Source organism: Panthera pardus, unplaced genomic scaffold (assembly GCF_024362965.1).
Source record: "Panthera pardus isolate Hobbes unplaced genomic scaffold, ASM2436296v1 HiC_scaffold_8, whole genome shotgun sequence".
Classification (NCBI taxonomy): domain Eukaryota; kingdom Metazoa; phylum Chordata; class Mammalia; order Carnivora; family Felidae; genus Panthera; species Panthera pardus.
In genome coordinates this window covers 43,791,647-43,809,016 of record NW_026527013.1, presented here as the reverse complement: position 1 = coordinate 43,809,016, position 17,370 = coordinate 43,791,647, and the positions used below count along the sequence as shown (strand labels likewise).

The window sequence follows — 17,370 nt, the reverse complement described above, 5'->3', positions numbered from 1 at the left end:
TTAAGAACTCATAAATTCAACCCCATCAGCTATACAAATAAACTGAAATCTAGATAAGTAATGTGACTTTTCTGGTGTTAGAGAGCAAATAGCAGCATAACTTAGTGGAATACTGGTATAGTCCATTATTGTAGGTGCCTTTGACACACACACACACACACACACACACACACACACACACACAAAATATTAGGAAAGGAGCACTTCCTGTGACTTTTGTTTTTAATCCAACTTTTATCTTTGAAGATTCTACAAAGGCATTCATTTTATAAACAAAAAATAAAATGAAGATGACAATATATTACTTGTCGAGTAATAAAATACAATACCAACAGAAACTCACTGAAAGACAGTGTAATAAATGGAACACCCTTGGGTCTGGGGATTGGACAAATCTGGGCTCCAAGCCCCAAGTGTGCCACATACTAGCTATGTGAAATTCAAAAGCTGTTTAGCTTTTCCTCATTAGTTTCCTCTCTCTAAAATAGGGATAATAATATCTATTTCCCTTTACAGTTTTCTGAAAATTAAATGAAATCATTCATGTAAACCAGTTAGCACAATATTGGGCACATGTTAGAAAGGTTAATGAAGACAGCTATTTTTACTGGAGCATTCACACTAAAGTCTATGCAAACTTCCAGATGAAATAAGAGCATTCAGCAAAAGGGCTAGAATTCCAAAAGAAGAAGCCAGAGATGAGTCAGTAATAAGCAGAACTGGACTGATTAACTTGTACTGCAATGAAGAAAAAAGATAATGTGTATAACCACTGCCTATACCAATAGCAAGGATGTTAAACTTTTCTAGGATGAATCAAATATAGTAATCCTCAAAAATGTCCTCTCCTTAAGGTTTGCCTGGAGTGATGTCACAGCTAGCAGGAAGGCCAGAAGGGAAAGAACATCTTTAGATAGGAAGACAAGTAGGTTAAATGAGCAATGACACAGAGTCAGTTCGACTGTGATATAAATAGTACTGAGTTCTGTCTCTGTTTCGCAAGATGAGACCTTGGCCTGAACCCATTCACTTCTGGAGAAAGATCTTCCAGTAGAAAAATACATACCTATGTGAAATGGGCAGAGATTCCTGACTCTGATGATGAATAGCCAAGTTAGACATGAACAGACTAGCAGACTGGAGGCCAGCTGCCTCTAAATCATTTTAAAAAAGAGACAGCTTGCTTCATGACAGGTCAGTAGATAGAAACTTGCCTTCACTCTGAAGTGTATGAGTTGCTTACCAAAAAAATCTGACTATTCTCTATGGTCCTCTGGGACATAGTTGATTCAGGGTTTTAGTGAGATGATTATCATTTTAAAAGTAGGCTTAGGTTGTCACACACACACACACACACACACACACACACACACACACAAATATGGTTACTGCTGGCTGTCCCCACTTTTCATAGGAATTCCTGAATGCTATTATAAGGGTACACTGCAGTGGGCACAGAATACTGAGCCAGGCAGAACAATCTGGAATGGCCATTTAATTACAGTGCAATGTTGGAAACTTAATCTATTACAGTCTCAGTTTCTTAATGTGAGTTTTTGCTATAAAGACTAAATAAGTCCTGATACACTGTTTTCAGTTAAAAGCCCATTTTGCTTTTTCAAGAATGTATCACCAGTATAGTATCTGCAGAAGCCAACAAAATCCTGCTGTTTTTGGAGACCCTCAGAAACTGACGAAAGAGTAAACTAGGGTTTAGAACAATGAAAAATACTATTTTTAAAGCACCTCTGAGGAAGTAGGTGCAAAGGTGGGAAAGAGAGCAGTATGAATTGCATGTAGTTATTCTTTCAAGAGGGCACAAGCAGAATATCTTTGATGGGACATATCCCTAAAGCAGCTGTCAACCACTGTGAAGAGATGGTTCAGTAGGAAAGGACAGGAGCTCTCAGGTCTGAAGACACAGTAGGTTTGAATGGTGTGAAATCAGAGGCTAAGCCTACATGGAAAGGCAGAGTGTAACTGGTACTTACTTGGAATTAGGAGAATTCTTAAATCAAGAGTATACAGGAATTGTTTCAGCTGGGAGTGCTTTTGTTCCCCAGGAACTTTTTGAGCCTGGAGACATTTTTTGATTGTTGTGACTTAGCTGGGGAGGATGTTATTGGCATCTAGTGCGTGGACGTCAGGGATGCTGCCAAATATTCTACAATGCACAGGACTGTCCCATACAGCAAAGGATTATTTGGTTCAAAATGTGATTAATTATCAGGTCAATAGCATTGAAGTTGAGAAGCCTTGATTTATGGATAGGAGACTGATTCTGTAGCCAAAATTTTGAAATGAAATTTTGAAGCACAATTTTGGGTAATTTTATCTGCATTGCCACACTTCTTCCCATCTGTTTCTGGCACCCATAATTATTTCTTTGTTTAAGTTTGGGGTTTATCTGTGGTCATAATAACCCAGTTATTCACTGAGGATAATGGGGGTGGAGGATGGCCTCTTTTCCATTTTATTTTTTTAAGTTTATTTAATTATTTTGAGAGACAGACAGAGAGTTGGGGAGGGGCAGAGGGAGGGGGAGAGAGAGAGAATCCCAAGCAGTCTCTATGCTATCAGCAAAGAGCCTGATGCAGGACTTGATCCCACAAATCTTGAGATCATGACCTGAGCCAAAACCAAAAGTCAGACATTCAAATGACTGAGCTGCCCAGATGCCCCCCTTTTATCCTTTTAACATTGGATTTTGACTCTGAGCAACAAGAAGCACTAAGAAGTAGCCAGCCAAAGCCCAGGGTTCAAAGACAGCAAATTTCCCAGTAGACTGAGTTTTAAGAGCTACTCTTAGAGATATAAATGCAATCTACCCGTCATGAATATTGGTCATTGCTGCTACTTCAACTGTTACTATTAACACAACTCTTACCTCTACTTCTACTATGATCACTAACTATCACTGATTGAGCACTGTGTTAAGCACTCCGCATTCTTCTACATCTATAGTAATGTGAATGTGAATAGTAATATGTACAACTCACTCTATAAGTAGTAGTTATCTCTGTTAATAAAGGTGAAGAAACATGCTGAGGAAGGCAGGAAATTTTCCAGGGGTAAGCCAACTCCCTAAAGGACAGCGATGTGATTTGTACCCAAGTGTGCCCTTCTCCAAAGCCCAGGTTCAATGCTAACTACATGGCAGTGTCTATGAGGAAGGAATAAGGAAAGGAGAAAAAAGTTGGCCATGGGATACATAACTTTTGACACTCTTAATTTGATTCTCTATGTTTCCTGTGCTAAGAGTTGGGTAATACAAGCGATAGAAAAAAAGAAGCACTTTTGAGCTTCATATAAATGTTTTAAGTTGCACTTTGATTATTCTGATTTATGCTAAGACCTCAATCTGTATCTTCCTGGGATATCAAATTCTTAAAATCAAAGGACTCTAGAGATCAAGCATTTCCCCTCCCAAGGAAGTTTGCAATTTAAATAGACACTCTGGGTTTTAGACTCAGGTCTGCTATTAACTGAAAGTCTTAGGAGGTAGCTTTACTCATTTTTTTAAATACATAATGGAGAAAATAACATTTTTCCTTTTTACTTTATACTGTTGATTATTAATTGTTATGGTATAATTAAAGAATTCTGAATAACTTAAATGGATAAGTATATTAAAAGTACTGTTTTTCCAATAAAATTTGAGATGAAATTTAACCTGGGCCATATATATATATATATATATATATATATATATATATATATATATATATATATATATATAACTTGATAGTTCCTAAAACAATATACAAAAGAGCTAAGTATTTGATTATTTATCAAAGTCAAAATTCTTCATAGTGTTTGAAAATTTAGAACAGCCAATTTTTTTCAAATAAAGTGAAAAGTCTGGGGAGTAGGTTTGGGGTCACTCTTGATCAGCAATGCCAGCAGCTGGGACAAAAGCTGGATATGAAGAAAGAGACTGAGGACAAGCTCTTAGCTTACCTGGGTCTCTCTCATCACAATTACTTACATATAGCTTTCAGAGAAATATATCATTTCTATCTACTCAATCTCACTCAAATTGCCTTTTTGGTCAACTCCGGTCTAAAACCATACAGGGAAGGGAAATTTAACATAGTTTTAGCTAAGCCAAGTACGTCAATCCTTCTTTCTGGATTCAGATTTCCCCTGATCATTCCCTAGTTATCTATTGAAAATAAGCAGTCATGTAATTGTGAAGAATCAAATGATTATAGATTGGCTAAGTGTTTACCTTCTTAATACATCAGCTGCTAAACATGTATTTCAGTCTGTCTCCCCACATTAATCATTTGTTTGGAGTGTCTGAGCATCCCACTGAATTAACTGATTGACCACCTTGACAGACAGGCAGACTAATCAATGAGCTTTGAAGGCTGGGACAGGAGAGTACTGCATAGCCTTAGCCATGAAAATGTGGCATTCAACAACTCAACTGCAGCACTAGAGTTTAAAATAAAAAGCATTACTCATGTGTGACTACACTCCATTGGTGATGCTTTTGAAAATAAATTTCAAAACAACAATCAGAAAATGCTTGATGAAAGGACAGCACAGAGCAATTCATTCATAATTACCCAAAGGAACAGCATAAGATGGATAAATAAAATTCACAGATGAGTCCCAAAGTGCCTTTTAGCTGAAAGAAGCGGTAATGTACTTGTACATTCTTTCATCAGAACTATTAACAAATAGTGAGTTATGTAAGGCTTTTCGTCTTAAAATCACCGAATATCAAGACTGTAAAGGACTGTGGTCACCTTCTGGTACATGTATTACAAACTCCAATGCTACCAAGGGCCAAACTGGAAGGAGACTAAAAGGCCAGTCCTCAGGTACAGATTATTTCCCCTGGTCTGACTTCTCCTGCCTCCTTTTTCTATTTTATGCTCTCGTTTGAAATGATTTTGATGTTGTAAAAATACAGGCAATTGGCAGATGCAAAGAGGCAGAATATCCAGCTAGGTGGTAAACAGAAAAACCCAGCAGTTGAATAGGAGGTGATTTTTCTGGAAACAGTTCTCTAAAAAAAATCCATCTGTTAGTAGTTAGACTTGTGATGAGCATGGCCTAATGGATACACTTGTGGAATCACTAATTTGTACAACTAAAACTAATGTTACATTATGTGTCAACTATATTTCAATAGAAACTAATAACCTGTTAAAAACATAAATAAAATATAAAAAATCCTATCTGCACCATCAAACCTTATGTGCTTTGGACTCTGGAAATAAGTTCTCTAACACATAGCATGGTCCAGCTTCCACAAATATTTCAGCATACAACAGAAAATCATTTGGTAAATTGTCAGTTTTTAATTAAGACAGACTGGAAGTCTGGGTAAGCAAAATAAATTTATAGCCATGATCTTAGATATATTAAATCATACTTATGGCCTTGGATTCAGTTTAGCCATGCCACATAAAGAGTACAAAATGGAAAGAATAATTGGCAACTATTAAGAGATATGGTAGCTATGAGGTTGATTTGGATAATTTGCTCCAAGAAAGCACTCTTCCTTCAATTATTGGTGATTCTGAATCAGATTTCTGATGAGGAAGAGGATACGGGGTTTGCACCTCCCTCCCTTTCCAGTTGTGCAATTGTGGCTGTGTAGAGCTGCAATAGCAAATGTACCACTTCTGTGTTCTTTGATATAAGTCCTTTTTGTAATTCCCACGCATGCAAGTACAGGAAAAAGACTTAAACAAAAAGAAACAAATCTCCCTGCCCTTTTTGACATAAGAAATCATCATTGTTTCCTGGCTCAGTGTTGAGAACTGATTATATAGCTGGTGAGCATTTGGGGAGAGTTTTGTACTTTGTTCAAATGTTGGTTTTAATTCCGTATGTACCAAATTTTCCATGGTGAATTTCTGGTAATGTGACAAGACAACACCTGTGGTTTGCTGCAAGCTTTAGGAAATGCAAGCTTCATTTATTAATTATGAGAAGAGAAAGAAATTCTCTTCATCTGTTTTTCTGATAACCTATCAGGTACATTTTCAGATTGAGATCTATTTTTTAGTAGCATTAAAGTCTGTTATGTTTGTTTCTGAAATTAGCACTAATTCTATAAGATAAACAAAATATTTTGTATCTTTTGGCTATGTGAGGTGATAGATATCTTAATTAGCTTAAGGTAGTCATTTCACAATGCGTAAGTATATCAAATCATCACGTTGTACACTTTAAATAAATATATAAAATTTTTTCAATTATATGTCAATAAAGCTGGAAAAATAATTTAAAAAGTTAAAGCATATAAAGTCTAATGCCCACCAATAGTTGAATGAGAAGATAAACTGTGAAAGATTCTTACAGTGAAATCCTATACACTAATGACAGTTAGCCAAAATACTGTTATACACAACAACCTGTGTGGATCTCAGAGTTAATGTTGAATTTAAAAAGTCACCTGGTAAAGAGTACATATTGTATGATTTTATGTATGCTATAATCATACATGTAACATGCATGATTATAGATAAATATGACACATATAAGTTATATATTACATATACTTTGCATATAAAATATCAACCTAATCTATGTGATTAGAAGTCGGATACTGGTTATCCTTTTGAGTCTCAGCTGTGATTGGAGGGATGTCAGCCATGGTATGCATCCTGATTTGAGTAGTGGTTACATTGGGTGGGTTAGTTTGTGAAAATTCATTGAACTGACACTTAAACTTAATCCCAATGACCAAACTGAACATGAGTAAATCTGAATTGCTAAAGGTGGGATTCTGACACAGCATTTTGAAAGGTTCTCATGTGATTCTTTAAAATATACTAAGGTGTTTCTTAGAAAGTAAAGGAAAGGGAAGGAAAGGAAAGGAAATGGAAAAGAAAAAAAAAGAAAAGAAAAGAAAAGAAAAGAAAAGAAAAGAAAAGAAAAAAGAAAAGAAAAAAGGGAAGGGAAGGGAAGGGTAGGGAACAAATGGCAATATACTGCACAAAATCTACATAATTTGGAGGTATACTGAAAAAAACCAGCCCTTTATCGTGACTTATGACACCCTGGGTAATTCTATCTCTCTCTCCATCTCTCCAATCTTCTAGTTTACTCTGATTTAAACTCAGTGAGCCACATGAGAGAGAACCAAAATGAAATCAGCATAGAAAATATCCAGACAACCCACAGAATTACAGAGTTAGCTACACAGCAATAGGTAACTGCATGTGTTTTCTTAAGGTTTGCATAATATTTTAATGAAACAGATGTTTTAAATCTCTTTTCCCCAATTTTATCTACTTCTACCTTAATGACACTTTTTCAAAAATGGCCTACTTTTCTACCTCAAATTCCCTGTTACTCGGGTGAGATGAGAATTGCTGTAAGTACAGGTGGTTTTCTATTTCCCTGTGACTCTTCCAAATAAAACAAATACTTTTATTATTTTTACAATGCAGAGTCTCTAAAATGAGGCACTTTGCACCTACAGAGTATATAAGGTGAACTACTGATAATGAGAAAAGAAAATGTTACAAATTCTGTAAGTGTTTATTTTGTCTAGAATTTTAATTTATATATTTTTTGTTTTTTAATGTATATAACATAAATATCCACCCATTGGATTAAAAAAAGAATCACAAATAAAGAAGTTGGTCGTAAAATTTTGGAGACTACCTCTTTCAATCTGATTACACTATGAGCAAAAGCTGGCCCCTAAACACAACTGACATCAACTTAAAAAAAAATTGTTACATATATTTGAGTCTTGTCAAGAAGCAATGTCTTGAATAAATGGTGAACAAAATTTTTCATCCGAGCATTGCATTCTCATAAACTCTGATATTTTCTAGCCTTATGGTCCTTGATGAGTCTTGTACCTCTGAATTTCAATTTCCCCAGCTAGAGAAGAAAGATAAGGATCTTTCTTCCAGTCACTCTCAAGCACAGATGAAGCACTTCACATAAAATACTTTATAAACTATGGGGCACCTGGGTGGCTCAGTTGGTTAAGCATCCGACTTTGGCTCAGGTCATGGTCTCTCAGTTCGTAGGTTCAAGCCCCACATCAGGCTTTGTGCTGACAGCTCAGAGCCTGGAGTTGCTTCAGATTCTGTGTTTCCCTCTCTCTCTGCCCCTCCCCTGCTCACACTCTGTCTCTCTCTCTCTCAAAAATAAATAAACATTAATTTTTTTAAAATTGTAGCTTATTAAAAAATGCCTTATAAACTATAAAGCAAGAGGTATAAAGTATAACTAATCAAATATTAAAGGTTAGTTTTTGTTTTCCCTTTAGAACTGAGAATTCCATTATTATACATTTATTTTCAACAAGAGTAAATACAATATTTCTGAGAATGAGTATGTGAGAAAAAAATGACCTATTTTTAAACAAAGTGTATGGAAATAAAATTCCACTTCATGGAATAAGTATTAGGAAGAAAGGTGAATTATTTGTTGCTTGGAGGAGTATTCAGAATGGAGGTCACATTTGAACATGGGTAAGAAAAACTGGATTTGACTTCTGCAGAAGGAAGTAGATCTGAAGAAGGACAATGCAGGCAGAGACATTCACATGAGGGGAGACTTGGGAATGAAAAAAGTGCAGAGATCTCATTGGTAGTATGCTCTGACTTAAAGGAAGGATACATGAAGGAGAAGAAGAAAAACCATGGCTCAGGACACAGGCTGAATTAAATTATTGGAGAACTTTCAATATTTGTTGAAGGAAATTGAATTTGAATGCTTGATTAGACAGTTTGAACTTCATAGGAAATGGGATCTGTGGAGGTCTTGACATAGAGAGTTGACAAAATCCTCTGTGCTTGATGAAGATTTGCCTTGATAGAATTTTGTGTCAATAAGCTACGTCTTGTGAAGGATACAGGGGATGCCTCAAAATAGGGAGAACATTTAGAAGGCTACTCCCAAAGTCTGGAGGAGAAATCATAGAGGATTGACTTGACTGATAATCCTGGAACTGGGAAGGAATGGATAAATATATCTTGAGATGAAATACAGCTCAAAGGTTTTAAATATTCAAGTGATTCGTGACATAGTATCAGTGAGTATCAACTGTACAATAATATTAAAATAGCACTGGCTGTGTGTTAAGTACGCTAGTCCTTGAACAAACAACACTGAAATTATTCCTGCCTAGGTTGAGTATGTCTGAGCAAACTTCTTGTGTTCAGTATACATCATGAATTTTTTAAAGAGTAAAAAAAAAAGTGCCTGAAACCAAATGATATATTGTGATTAAAATGTATATGTTAAAAGTGGATTCTAAAAATATAAAATAAAATTTTAAGTGTTTGCAAATATTGTGTCACCCATAAGTAGCCATGGGGGCTTACTTTGAGAGGTCAATCACTTATTTATTTAAAAATATTTATTGAGTGCTTACTATGTGTCCGACACTGTACTATGTGTAAGAGATGCAGCAACGTATAAGACCTGAGATATTTTTACCTACATAGAGCCTGTATTCCACTAGATATAGACAGGAAATGGACAAGCAATGAACAAATGTGTAAGTTAATTCCAGATAGTAACGGGGCATTAGAGACAGTACAAAAGGTTGATGAGAGTGACTTGGGCCAGTGGTGGGACCAGGTGCTGGCTACCTCGGTGGGTTTCTGAGAGATCATTCCACAGAAGTGACAAATCTGAGATGGGTGTTAATGGAAAGAGCCAGCTATAGAAATATTTGAAGAAGAGTGTTCCAGGCAACTCAACAGGAATAGAAGAGGCCCTGAGTAGAGAACAATCTTGATATTTCTGGGAGCAAAAGAAAGAATTATGGCTCTAGTGTAGTGAGCAAAGGGGAGTTTAGATATTTACAAGTTGAGATGAAAGAAGCTGAAAAAAGTCAGATTGTCTAGTGTCTTGCTACCCATAAGGAGTTTGATTGTAAATCTCAGGAAAGTTTTAAGTAGAAGAAAAACTCTATCAAAACTCCCATGTTATTTTCACTTTGTGGTTAAGCTATTTCTGGTACCCTTAAAATAAAAACATTACCTGATATTATCACCACTAGAGAGAACCTGACCATCTCCCTTAAAGACTCCAAATTGAAAGCACTCTTTCCCACATTCCCATCTACTAAGGGTCAACATTCCTTTTGGAATGTCTCATCTGCATGCCAATCATTTCCTTCTAGTGCTGACCAAAGAGAAAAATTTTTCTACATTGTTATCAGTTCTAAAAAACAATTTCATTTAGGGTTTAAGAGTCAATTACTTTGAAGGAAGATTTTATAATCGTATTAACACCTTTATCAGTAGGCATTGCATAAAAATGGTGTTTTCAGCATTTCTAAATTGGGCCATCTCTATTAGAAATTGCAAAGATGTCACTTGACTTAAAAATATAGCCTGGTGTTCCATTCCTGAAGGTGCTATTATGCTAACAATAAATCTGAACAAGACCGTAGGCAGAGTGTGGGTTGTGATGTACTCAATATTCATCACACTCTGACCCAAAGGAATATCCATTATGTGCTTCTGGGATCCTTGAGCAAAGCAGGTTTATTACACCTGCCAATTTTCATGGATTTGCTGTGTGATACATTGTCTTCTTTGAAAAAATCTTGGTCACAGTACATATTTCCATTCTTGCGGCTCTCTCTCTGAGGTAGTTCATTTACTCTGGTTTTCAATTCAGTAGAAGGTTATGCTTGAAACAGAGTAAAATTCAAGCAATCATAAATACTTTTCAGTGTCTCCTTATCATAGACTTCTGATTGTGAGTGTTTAGAAGGAGGGAGATCTTCCCCCAGATTCAATTTCAGGCTATTCCATTTGCAAAATGCCAAGCTATGTAAAAATACTGATACAAAGGGCTTTTATCTTTCTTTATTTGTATAAGCCCTAAAACCAACTTTATTTAAATGTTAAGAATAAATTACTTTGAGAGAAGTTTTAACAATAATATAACTACATTTGTCAGTAGACACTGCATGTAAATGGTGGCAGGGAAGACTTATAATTTCTAGTCTCAATTGCTTCCTCATGAGTAATTAATAGAGGGGTGCCTGGGTGGCTCAGTCAGTTAAATGTATGACTCTTGATTTCAATGACTCTTGATTTCAGCTCAGGTCGTGATCTCACGGTCCTGAGATGGAGCCCCATGTTGGGCTCCCTGCTAAGCATGGACCTTGCTTAAATTCTCTCTCTTCCTCTCCCTCTGGCCCTCCCCTGTTCATTCACACATGTGCTTACTCTCTCTCTCTCTCTCTCTCTCTCTCTCCCTCCCTCTCTCAAAAACAAAACAAAACAACTGCATAGAGTCACTGAATAAATATGAATAAAGAATTTTTTTAAGAGTAATTAATACAGAAAGAGAAACCAGTTCATTAGACCCTGGTGACATAATATAATATAGATGGAATGCGTAAAGGAAGCCTTTAATTCTACTCTGCCAATAAATGTTGCTAGTTCCATGTTCCCCTCCTTGAATCATTCAGTTTCTCTCTGAAACAAAAATGAGGTTCCGAGTGAATAACTAGTACTTCTTTAAGACTTACCAAATAGGTATTCAGTCCATAATTTTGTAAGATAGATACAGAAGTGCTCAGCCATAACAAAATAAACACAAATGGCACATAGATAAGCTACTTACATTTATGAACTAAGTGAAAAGTTTGGAAAAACTACCACTTAGCTTACACTTAAAATGATAATATTTTGTTAAAATAACAAAGTTTAAAATAGAATAGGACAAAATTCTTGAGAAGATATGAATACTGCATGTCATGGAACTAAAATTCTTTGTAACTAGTGAGAGTTGCTATTTCTTATTATGTTCTATAATATAATACCAGACATTGACCTTCATTAGCACCATTATTAAGGACTTCCAAGCATCTGTTAGGCCCTGGGTTTAAAATTATGCTTTCTTTAAGCTCAGATAATGCAAAACAGACACAGCACATGATTCAGCTGATGTTTACTTTTACCCTATTGCTTAGTGTTTAAAAAATTTTTTTAAATAATTGTCTCATTTTGAAAGTTGAAAACTTGAATTTACCAATTTGCTTATAATTTATCAATCTTTATGTAAAAATCACAGGAAAGCAAAAGATTTACAGAAACTCGGGTTTTGGGCACCTGGGTGGCTCAGTTGGTTAAGCGTCCGACTTCAGCTCAGGTCATGATCTCACGGTTCCTGAGTCTGAGCCCCACATCGGGCTCTGTGCTGACAACTCAGAGCCTGGAGTCTCCTTTGGATTCTGTGTCTCCCTCTCTCTCTTCCCCTCCCCCACATGCTCTCTCTCTCTCTCTCTCTCTCTCTCTCTCTCTCAAAAATAAACATTAAAAAATTTTAAAAAAATAAAATGAAGAAACTTGGATTTCTCACACATGTAATGTTCTAACATCAACACAATCTGATCCTAAATGGTTTCCAGCTTCTGCATTACATTCACTATAGATTTGCTCCAGCTACTTTGTTTAATATTTATGCAAGAACAAATTTTTTTTGTGAAAACTTCTTGTGCGTTGTCTAAAACAAAATGAAACAGAGTTTTCTTCCATTTATCAACATGGTCTCCAAATTATCCCATTAATGTTTTTGTCTTTTCTACCCTAAAGACATGCAATGCACATGCTGTAGCAATTTGGGGGCTAAAAATCAAACTTCTGAGTCTATATTAAATCTGTTGATGCTTTTTTTCCTCCTAGGAAAACGGTGTCTTTTTTTTTCATTCCTTTATTTCTTCTGTTGCTCATTTCCAGCAGTAAGTAGGCATTTATCCTAAGTGGAATTCTATATTTAACTTAGCATCTTCACTAATTTACACCAAAAACAAATCTTTCACCCTGTATTAGACAATATTATTTCCATCACAAGGGAAAGATTCTCAATACAAGTTAGCCTAAAATGACAAAGGGACATCTTATTGGCTTATATTACAAAGGTAGAATAAAGAAAGTGTGCCTTTCTCCCCTGGATTGTCTTGCTTCTGTGTTAATTTCATTTTCAGACAGACTCTCCCTTTAGAGTGGCCCCAAGTACATCCTTACACTAACAAAAAAACCACACAAATGGAATGCCTCTCTCATTTTATTTTAGCAAAAACCTAGAGATTTGCTAGATATAATATATAAATAGATGGAAGGTTGAAAAAAGCAGCAGATGTTCTCTTAGAACATTTCCATGTTATATACTCTCTACTATGTTATTCAAATAGCAAGTTGTACTTTATTGAAATTATTGACTTACTTGTTGGTTTCCATTTTTAGACTGTAGGCTGAAGTGAGGGGGGACTATGGCCTTCCTATTGCTGAAGGTCAACATCTAGTTTAGTGGCTGGAACATGTGAGGTCCTAATACACATCTGTTGAATTGAATGGAACTCCTTTAATTTATTTGATAACTATTTCTAGACCATCTGCTAGGTGATAGAGAAACAGAAGAGAATATGGCAGATGGAAACTGTTAACCTCATGGAATTTCCATTCAAATGTTTTGAAACCTTTAAATGTTACTAGAATTTCATCTCAAAAACTCTATGACAATAGCATCATAACGCATATCTACTGGGATTGATTAGATCAATTGTTTCTCAAAGGAAATTATATGACTAAATTTTTCCACTTGATGATAATCCAAATAGGACCAACAACACTGAATCTCATTCGTTCTGTTTACTGAATGAATGTTTACTGAATGGCACTACCAAGTGCCAGGAAGATATAGTTCCTACCCTCCTGGAGCATAAGGTCTAGGGAGGAAGAAACATATTGCATTGGTTTCCTACAGCTCCTGTTAGCACAACTTGGTGGCTGAAACAGCACACAGTTATTTTCTCATAGTTATGGAGGTCAAAATTCCAAGATGGGTTTCACAGGGCAGAAACTATGGTATCCACAGGGCAACACTCCCTCCAAAGGTGTTGGGAGAATCTGTTTCCTTGCCCTTTCTAGCTTCTAGACCTTCATTCCCCTCATTCATTGGCTGACTGTCCCCTCCTCCATACTTAATGTCAATAGCACAGCATCTTCAAATCTTTTTCTGATGTTTTCATATTGCCTTTGGCTCTGCGTTCATTCCCACTCTGCCTCTTTTCTTGTAAGTGCACTTGTGATTTCCCACACAGATTTTTCAGAATAATCTACCCATTGCAAGATCTTTTCAACTTAATCACACCCTCAAAATGTTTTTTTTTTTATTTAATGTAAAATTCAGTTTTCGGATATCAGAACCTAGATATTCTTGGGGGCCATTATTTAGTCTATTACACAGATTAACAAAATAATATAAAAGTGTAAGATTACCAGTTAGGTATCTTAGGAAATGGGCCTCAATTTACTCACAATATTAAAAACATACTAAAATAGAACAATAGAACTTTTAAAGACTCAGAATTAAAGATTTTTTTAAATGTTTAATCATTTTTGAAAGAGAGAGAGAGACACAGAGTATGAGCAGGGGAGGGGAAGAGAGGAAGACGGAGACACAGAAACAAAAGCTGGCTCCAAGCTCCGAGCTATCAGCACAGAGCCCAATACAGGGCTCGAACTTACAAACCATGAGATCATGACCTGAACTGAAGTTGGGTGCTTAACTGACTAAGCCACCCAGGTGCCCCTATACACTCACAGTTTTTAAAAAATGTTCTAAAATTATAATATATGCCTAATGGACTATGATATAGTAAAGTCTTAAGGGCCTATGCCTATAATAAAGGTGCTAGAAGAAGTTGTAAAGTTAATTAAAACAAACAAAAAGAAAACAGGGGAAGAGTTTGGGGGCAAAATTTTGTTTTAATTTGGAGTCTGGGGAGACTCAAAATATTAAAAATTTCAAAAGATTATACCAGTGAAAATAGGAAGAAAAAAAAAACAGATAAATGTAAAAAATTTGCCAGCTTTTGGAATTAATAAAAAGTAAGTTTTGAGGGGATCCTGGGTGGCTTGGTCGGTTAAGCGTCTGACTTCGGCTCAGGTCATGATCTCGTGGTCCGTGAGTTCGAGCCCCACGTCGGGCTCTGTGCTTACCGCCAGAGCCTGGAGCCTGTTTCAGATTCTGTGTCTCCCTCTCTCTCTGCCCCTCCCCTGTTCATGCTCTGTCTCTCTCTGTCTCAAAAATAAATAAATGTTAAAAAAAAAAATTTAAAAAAAAAGTAAGTTTTGAGAAAGCAAAGAAGATATACCTATGTGTAGAAACAGCACTTGTGGCATCATCAGATAATCTAATTTTCCAAACTAGCATAGTATCTGCAAGTAGGGAGACAACCATGAGAACTCTTAAAAAAACAAAAAAACCTCAAACATATTTAAAGCAATGCTCTCTTGGGGCGCCTGGGTGGCGCAGTCGGTTAAGCCTCCGACTTCAGCCAGGTCACGATCTCGCGGTCTGTGAGTTCGAGCCCCGCATCAGGCTCTGGGCTGATGGCTCGGAGCCTGGAGCCTGTTTCCGATTCTTTGTCTCCCTCTCTCTCTGCCCCTCCCCTGTTCATGCTCTGTCTCTCTCTGTCCCAAAAATAAATAAAAAACGTTGAAAAAAAAAATTTTAAAGCAATGCTCTCTTGTGTATATCATTATCAACATCCTTACCTCTGGGGCAACGTTTAGCTCAGATTATTTTATTTAAATAGCTAACGGCCAAAAAAAAACAAAAAAAAACAAAAAAAACATCTAACGTGTTCTTTCACAAGGAAGCTGTGCACCAAGGACATATGATTGTTTTTCTCTTTAGACTTAAGCAAAAGGACATGTTGAATCACATCCAATTTGGATAAATAAAAGTTAGTAGAAGAATTGGAATTTCTCAAATCTGATATGTATTCTGATAATAATGATTTATTTTAATTTAACACAAAAGGTCTTTTAGAGATACTATGCTGATTCAATATACATATTTAAAGGGCAAAATGTTAATGTTAAATTTTGACAGAAAGCCGAAATGTGAAGCTAAGAAGAGAATTTCTTATTCATACATGTATAATTTGAGGACACCTTGATGGCTCTGCTCTGTCCTTTTTTAATCTATTATTTAAAAAGGGACATTTCATTTAACTTGGAATTTTTGTTATAGAGAGTTAGAAATGACACAAATCAAGATAAGGTAATCACTTTGAATAAATATGACTGTAGCACTTCTAAATACTGGATTTTCTAGTGGTAAAAATATCTTTATTTATATGGTTTTCTGGTTCTAATGGTTGATTTCTACATATTTTAGCATTTTCAGAACTTTCAAGATTAGTGTATCTTTCCATTTCTTGGAATTGCTATTAATTATGTGTCTCTTATAATTATTGATTTTGTGAATTATAAATTACTATGTTGGTTTCTGTGTTCTCCCAATATATTACTGCTTTTTTTACAAATACATGAACTTCAGTAGTGCATTACCACAGTTGGTGGGAAGCGGCATGATAGGGTAGACCGGTTGCTCTGACAGTGAGAAAATCTAGCCAACATCCAAGCTCTGTGACAACTCACTAAAGTAAACTTGACAATTAGATTAGAACCCTATGATCCTAATAGACTGTGGTTGATGATTTAGAAAAATGGCCACTATTATTCACTTTTCTATGTTTGTACCTCTTTAGATTACAGCTTTGCAGCTTTTCTACCAAGAGATGAAGTATATTTCCTTACCCCTTGAATCTGGACTGGTCTTCTGACTAAGAATGGTTAAAAGAATGTAGCAGAAATGATACTGTATCAGTTGCAAGCCTTGGCATCAAGAAATTTTGCATGCCCCTGATTTCTCCTGAAACTCTGAGCAGTCACCATGTGAAAGAGCCCAGAGCCACAGAGGATGAGAGATCACTTGAACCAAGGCCAAGGCAGCCCAGTTGTTTCAGCTAAGAATGTTCTTGACCAGCCAGGTCCCAGATGACCCAGGAGGTGACCATAGGTATAATTCACCAAAGCCAAAGCCAAAACAACAATCCAATTGAGCCCATCCTAAATTGCCAACCTTCAGACTTGTCAACTAAACACATGGTTATTTCTTGCTTTTATCTACTTAGATTTGGGATGGTTTGTTACACAGCATGAACTAAATGACACACGGATATTAATGGATTTAGGTTGAATAAAAGAACATGTATCATTGAAATGGAAAGAAAAATTTCAAAAGTTGTTTCTAGTTTGGATACAACATTTTTTTTGAATATTCATTTATTTTAAGAAGGAGAAAGTAGGGGAGGTCAGTGAGAGAGGTAGAGAAAGAGAATCCCAAGTAGGTTCTGCACTGTCAGTACAAAGCCCATTGTGGGGCTTGAACTCACCGCCTGTGAGATCATGACATGAGCCAAAACCAAGAGTCAGACACTTAACCAACTTAGCCACCCAGGTGCCCTAATTTCTGATATAACACTTTTTTTTTTTTTTTTTTTATTTTTTTTTATTTTTGGGACAGAGAGAGAGACAGAGCATGAACGGGGGAGGGGCA

At 36.1% G+C, this 17,370-nt stretch overlaps 1 protein-coding gene across 1 annotated transcript in view; it reads right to left on the bottom strand.

The window, feature by feature from the left end:
• The window catches only part of LOC109254640 (contactin-6), a 282,077-nt gene that overhangs the window by 208,322 nt on the left and 56,385 nt on the right, over positions 1 to 17,370 (bottom strand).